At 42.3% G+C, this 6,503-nt stretch overlaps 1 pseudogene; it reads right to left on the bottom strand.

Moving 5' to 3' along the window:
* Positions 1-1,117: 1,117 nt before the first annotated feature.
* Positions 1,118-2,110, bottom strand: LOC124507592 (L-lactate dehydrogenase B chain-like; annotated as a pseudogene).
* Between the last annotated feature and the right edge of the window lie 4,393 nt (positions 2,111-6,503).

Consider the following 6,503-nt stretch of genomic DNA (forward strand, 5'->3'; position numbering starts at 1 on the left):
TGTAAAGAGTTAGGCGTATGGGAAATAAAAGTATAACTTTTATTAGAGACCAAGGCTGAGTTGGATAGTTAAGAATACTTCCAAATAGGCTTGTGAACTGAAACTTAGAATTAGACAGATATGCCCCCCTCGAATCAGAGGTAACCTCTTAAGGTGGGAGCTGTCCCGGTAAGACTTTGGAACCAATGCTCCTGTAGTCTGTTCACTTCCAAAAAAAAACAAAAAAAAAAAAAAAAAACAAAAGCAAAAGCAAACCTCCCCCCCCCCCCCCGCCAAAAAAAAGGAAGGAAAGAAGCAGCCAAGAAGGTCGATTTTATTCTTCTTAAACTTGTCAGAGGACAAGAAGGAGAAGTGACTAAGGGGTTGGAGCAAGACCTTAAAAGTTACCCCTCCATAGAAAAGGAAACTGAAGATTTCCTTTCTAACAATTTGATGCTGGTATGAGCAAATTATTATCCCACTTTTTAAGATGAAAGGCATAATAAGATGTTAAGAAGTCACACAGACATCTTTATCTTCTACCTCAGTTCATTCCATAGGCAAAGCCCTTCTTGCCTTCGACAAATCCCCTACGCTAATTATTTTGGAATATTCTCTCACCCCAACATAAATATGAGAGAAATTATAAGGATAAATTTCTCCATTGCTTTGGGTGTATTTTCCTTCATTGAAATGATTTAGAAATAATCTTTAATATAATCTCATGAATAATCCTTAATTCAAACTTCAATTGCTTCCAGTAGCAATTTCAACACTAAATTCAGCTTTTTCCAGTGGTACTTGTTTCAAGATAGCATCTTTCTTGGCAGCTATCCCACAGTTTGGGCTCTGTCTGACTCACCTCAAATTAACTAACCCCAAAGTGATGCCAACCTGCATGCATAGTTCCCTCTCCATCGTGCTTTTCTTTTTAAATTTTTTTTGGGATAGTTAATTTTATTTGTTCAAGGGCTCATATTGCAACCACTAAACCAAGCATGGCTTCAATGCTGTGAGCCCAGATTCACATATTTAGGAGGATAAAAGCAAACTGTGATCCATGTATATGGATGAAAAACTAAAAGCTCATGGTTAATCACATTGTAGTTTTAAATTTCTATGGCTTAGAAGCCAGAAGTCACAGGTCTTTTAGGTCTTTCTGGATGTCTCACAAAGTATTTGCACTTTTCTTGAGCTGAGCAACCTCATCATTTGTCAGCTTCTGGTTGATAACACTGGTTCATCCCCGAACGTTCAGGATGCGTGGAAGGCTCAGGAAGACTTTCTTCTCAGTGCCATCCATTCCCTTCACCATGGCTGACACTGGATGAATCCTGGATAGATTTTTCAACATGGATTCAGTGAGATCAGCCACACTTAATCCAATAGCCCAGCTGGTATATCCTTTTTAGCTTGATGACTTTGTAGGCACCATCTTAAGCACTTCCTTCCCCAATTTTCACTGTCATTGTCTGTTCCCATGTCTGGATTCAGTTCCTGGAGAGAAATGCCTGCCCCATTCACGCCACTCTGCACAGCCACACTTGAGTCGCCATGTTCTCCCAAAATCCATCCATGGAGCTGCTGGGATGAATGCCAAGTTTTTCAGCCATAAGGTAGAGAAATCTAGCAGAATCCAGATTACATCCTTTCCAATCACATGGTGGTTGGGTAGTCCATTTAGCTTCCAGGTAACATATGTAAGAATATCTACTGGGTTGGAGACCACAGCTCTGATACAATCAGGCCTGCACTTGACTATCTGAGAAATAATGAATTTGAAGACGTTAACATTCCTCTGCACCAGGTTGAGCCGGCTCTCTCCCTCCTGCTGGCGGACTCCTGCAGTTACCACCACAATCTTAGAATTGGCGGTCATGGAGTAATCTTTATCTGCCACAATTTTAGGTGTCTGAAGAAATAAGCTCCCATGTTGCAGATCCATCCTTTCTCCTTTGAGTTTATTTTCCAAAACATCCACAAGGGCAAGTTCATCAGCCAGAGACTTTCCCAGAATGCTGATGGCACATGCTATACCAACTTGTCCAACACCCACTATAGTGATCTTATTGTTTGGGACAGTTGCCTCTTCTGTGACTGGTGCAATCAGTTTTTTCTTAAGAGTTGCCATTGTGCCCAGAGAGAAACGGCTGTAAGAGTCGCGTGAAGGAGACAATGTCAGCTGTGTTGTGACTCTCCATAGAGTGTTTTTCTTATTCTTGATGGTGTCTATGGGATTATTGCTGTGGACCCTAAAACTGGGAGAGGAAGACTGGCACCTCTTCTGGTTTGCTGAACTTGAAGTTGGAATTATCCAGGGCCATTCATCTACCCTACACCTGTTCTACAACCCCATGAGATCTGGCTGCACTAAAACTGACCTGCCTTTTGGATGGAACATGTCTCTTCAAGGATCACTGAGCTCCTCCTAATCCACATGTTCTTCTAGGTGGTAGATCCCCCTTAGCCCTCCAACTCTTGTGCCCCACTCTGAGACACATGATTCTGTGGAATTCCAGAGCAGGGGCTTTCTTCCCAAGCATATGTTCTGAAACAAAATACTGCTTACTTTTAAATCGCTATGTTAATATGGTAGGTGCCCATAGGAAGAGAAAGAATCATCTTAAATGTACGTCATTACTGGAATCAGAAGAGTGAATTTATTTTTGAATGTGCTGCTGAAAAGGAATTGAGCTTTACTGCATAACCTCCTAAAGAACTAATGCAAGTCATGATTACAAAAAAGCTTTCATGGCCTTTGTGTGTGTGTGTGTGTGTGTGTGTGTGTGTGTGTGTGTGTGGTTTTCTTTCCTTGCCTTTCTTCTCTTTTTCTCTTTCTTTCTTTCTTTCTTTCTTTCTTTCTTTCTTTCTAAAACTCATTCTCTATCTTTGTGCTACTGAGTTCAAGCACACTCCACTTAAGAGCTTGTTAATGTTCATCACAGTATCTGTGTTGAAGTTTGGGAGGTCCATGGAACTTAATTAGAAAGAAAGTTGGCTCTAATTTTGTCTTTTAGTACCATACCCCCACTTGAAAAAATAAAGACTGGCTGTTTGAAGACCCTTAAAAAACTATTCTTTAGTTTCCTCTTGATTTGTGTTTACTGCTCAAAGTTTTCCCAGGGGAGGGTGGGAGGCAACCATAGGACAGTTCAGGCGTTCTGTTCTACTCCTTTTCTATCGAAGAGCTCCAGATAACAGCCCCAAAGAAGGGAACACATCCAGGCCTCACAGCAGGATGTCAGTACTTTATAATAACCTCTCCCACAGCCTGAAGCTCCCATCACTATTCACTTTGTACTAGTACCCTTGACCCAGCACAAAGGAAGACTTTGAAAGTCACTGGACCCCACATCCCTGCTGAGAACCCAGGACGCAGGATGCTACACAGCAGTCTTCAAAAAGCCCCCTAATTTTATTTCCATCTCTGATTTCTGGGCCAGAGTCTTCTGCTTGAACAAGGGGGAGAACAGCTGTGTAAATAAATACAGATAACTGCAATGAGCTGAATGCTTTCCCCCAACTGCCTGCTAAGCTCATATAGGCTCTCAGCTGATTGTGTAGATGGATAAAGACATGGACCAAATGTGCTGCAATGTATGATATTCTTCAGGGAGGAAAGTGGTATTAAGCACCCAGAAGTGTTCTGTATAAAATAGGGCTGCTGGGCTGCTGGGTAACCAGAAACAGTTAACTGAATCCTATTACACTAGTTAGGAACCTTCAAAAAGCCTGTTTTCCTAACACCTATCAATCATCCGTCCAGCAAACATTTATCGAGTATCTACTACATACAAAGCATGTTTCTAAGTGTTTATGGGGTCACTTGGAAAACCTCAGGGAGGTCTGTCTGTGCCTTTAGGCATGTGGATCAGAGCAAAGGGATAAGTAGTGATTGAAAGTACAGTTTCTGAAGTCAACTGTCTTCAGAATGAAGTCAACATTCCCTACTAGCTGTGTGGCCTTGGGCAAGTTGCAAACCCTTTCTGAACTTCAGTTTCTTCACCTCTAACATTTGTTTCCTCATGTGCTGCACAGAGTCTGCCACATAGCAAACTTCCAGTGTAAAGATCAGCTGCCTTATAGGGCATCGATTAAGCCGATGCAGAAAACAAACCCCACCCCAAATTCAGTAGCATAGCGTGGTAGAGGTTTATTTCTCTGTCCAGAGCTGGGAGGTGCAGGGCTGTAAGGGTATTTCTATCACTTTCAACATGTAGCTTCATCTCCAAGACCAAGATGGTTGCTCTGGCTCTTACCACATCCCTGCCAGCAAGAGAAGGAGAAGGTCAGAGGAGAGTATGCTTATTGCTTTTAAAGGTATAACCCAGAAGTGGCACATACTATTTCTTGTTACATTACATTTGCCAGAACTTAGTCATGTGATTGTGTCAAGCTGCATTAGAAGGGTGGGAACTGTAGTGTCTAGCTGGCCATGTGTTTAGCTAAAACTCATAACTTCTGTTGTGTGAGATGGTGGGCCACAAACCATCCCAGCCACAGCTATCATTATGACCTACTCACAGGGCTCATGACAGTCACTGCTGGAGGAGCCTTGGAAGATCATGGGAGGTAGACTCCTGGACACAGGGGTAAGAAGAAGAAGAAAAAAAAAACCATTCCAATGGAGGGATAGAGAGCTCAGAGACATCAAAGAGGGGATTTGTTTACAGTATATTGAGAAGTCTGGATCATCTGGGGTGTAGTGTGCAATAACAGAGCTGTGTGGGAAGCAAGGCCAGAGCATAGGTTAGCAGTAGCTCATGAAGGGCCTGAGACATTTGTACTGTATTTTTCCAGTCAGGGAAGAGATAGTACAGATTTCCTTAGTAAGGGAGGGAAAATTAGGCAATGTACTTTAAGAACGTATGTGAGAGCAACGAATAGGCAGGAGGTGAATGACCAATTGGAGAAGTCATTTAAATAAACCAGGGATAAGATTTTGAGGGCCTGAACCGGGCTAAAGTGGTGGTGAGATTGCTAAAAGAGTCAGATGGGAGGCACCTTTGGAAATAGAATTGACAGGATACAGGAACCCACTGAATACGGGTGTGAAGAAAATGGGTCAAGAATGACCCCAAGTTCTCTGCCTTTGTTTTTGTCAGGACAGTGATGCCATTAAAAAGGACAGGGAAGGGGTGCCTTGGTGGCTCAGTCAATTGAGTGTCTGACTCTGGATTTCAGCTTAGGTCATGATCTCACGGTTCATGAGTTTGAGCCCCACATCCGGCTTTGTGCTGACTGTGCAGAGCCTGCTTGGGATTCTCTTTCTCCCCCTCTCTGTCCCTCCCCTCCTAAAAATAAATAAATAAACATTAAAAAAAAAAAAAAAAAAGGACAGGAAAGCCAGGAAGAGGGGAGAGAAAAGCTAGGACAGGGTAATGTCTTATGAGTCAGTGAAGGAGAGAGAACATGGTACCCATATATTTAAATTTATTTATTTATTTTTTTGGATAATTCTTTAATGTCTGCTCACCTCCACTAGACTGTAAACTCATCTATAGCTGCATAACAAACTATGTCAAACTTTGTGGCATGAAACAAGCAAAAAAGGTCATTTATTACTATCTTTCATGGGTCTGAGGGTTGACTAGACTTAGCTAGGTGATTATCACTCAGGGTCTCTCATTCAGTTAAAGCCAGACAAGGGGAGGAGGTGGAATCATCTCAAACACTCACATGTTTGGTAGTAGATAGTGGCTATCAGCTAGACTTCAGCTGGGATTATTGGCCTGGGTTTCTTCACAGCACAGTGAATGGGGTCTAAGAACACATGTCGTAGAGAAAGCCAAGGAGAAGCTGTATTACTGTTTATCACTGAGTCACTCAGAACATTTCTACTATATTCAGTTCATTAGAAGTGAGTTACTCAGGGGGCACCTGGGTGGCTCAGTCGATTGGGCAGCTGACTTCGGCTTAGGTCACGATCTCGCAGTCCATGATTTCGAGCCCCACATTAGGCTCTGTGCCAACAGCTCAGAGCCTAGAGCCTGCTTTGGATTCTGTGTCTCCCTCTCTCTCTGCCCCTCCCTCACTTGTCCTCTGTCTCACTCTCTGAAAAATAAATAAATGTTAAAAAATTTTTTTAAAAAAGAAGTGAGTTACTAAGGCTAATCATATTTCAGGGCTTGATGGGAGGAATGTGCAAAAATTTGTGGACATGTTTTAAGCTACCACATTCTGTGAGGACAGGGCCTTAATCCTGCCGTTTTTTAAACCACTATATTACTAATGCTTAGGAAAAAGTAGTGTGTGGTGTGGTCAGTGAAAGTTTGTTGAACAAGTGAATGAAGAGAAAAATCAACATGTTTCAGTACCACAGATTATTCATGATAAAGACTAGGGAATATTGACTTTTATTGTTTGTTACCAGCTGGCCACCTGTATGGCCACCATGTCTATGTGGGCAACTCAATTTTCAGCAGCCGTTACTAACACTACTGGGGGAGTGAGAACATTACAATCCCCTTCTTATAGGGCTATTGGCTCCTGAGTATGGCACAAGTGGATCTGAGAGCTGTTAA

This window comes from Lynx rufus, unplaced genomic scaffold (assembly GCF_022079265.1).
Source record: "Lynx rufus isolate CCGP_SWC_20201006 ecotype Redwood Valley unplaced genomic scaffold, mLynRuf1.p SCAF_1, whole genome shotgun sequence".
Taxonomy (NCBI): domain Eukaryota; kingdom Metazoa; phylum Chordata; class Mammalia; order Carnivora; family Felidae; genus Lynx; species Lynx rufus.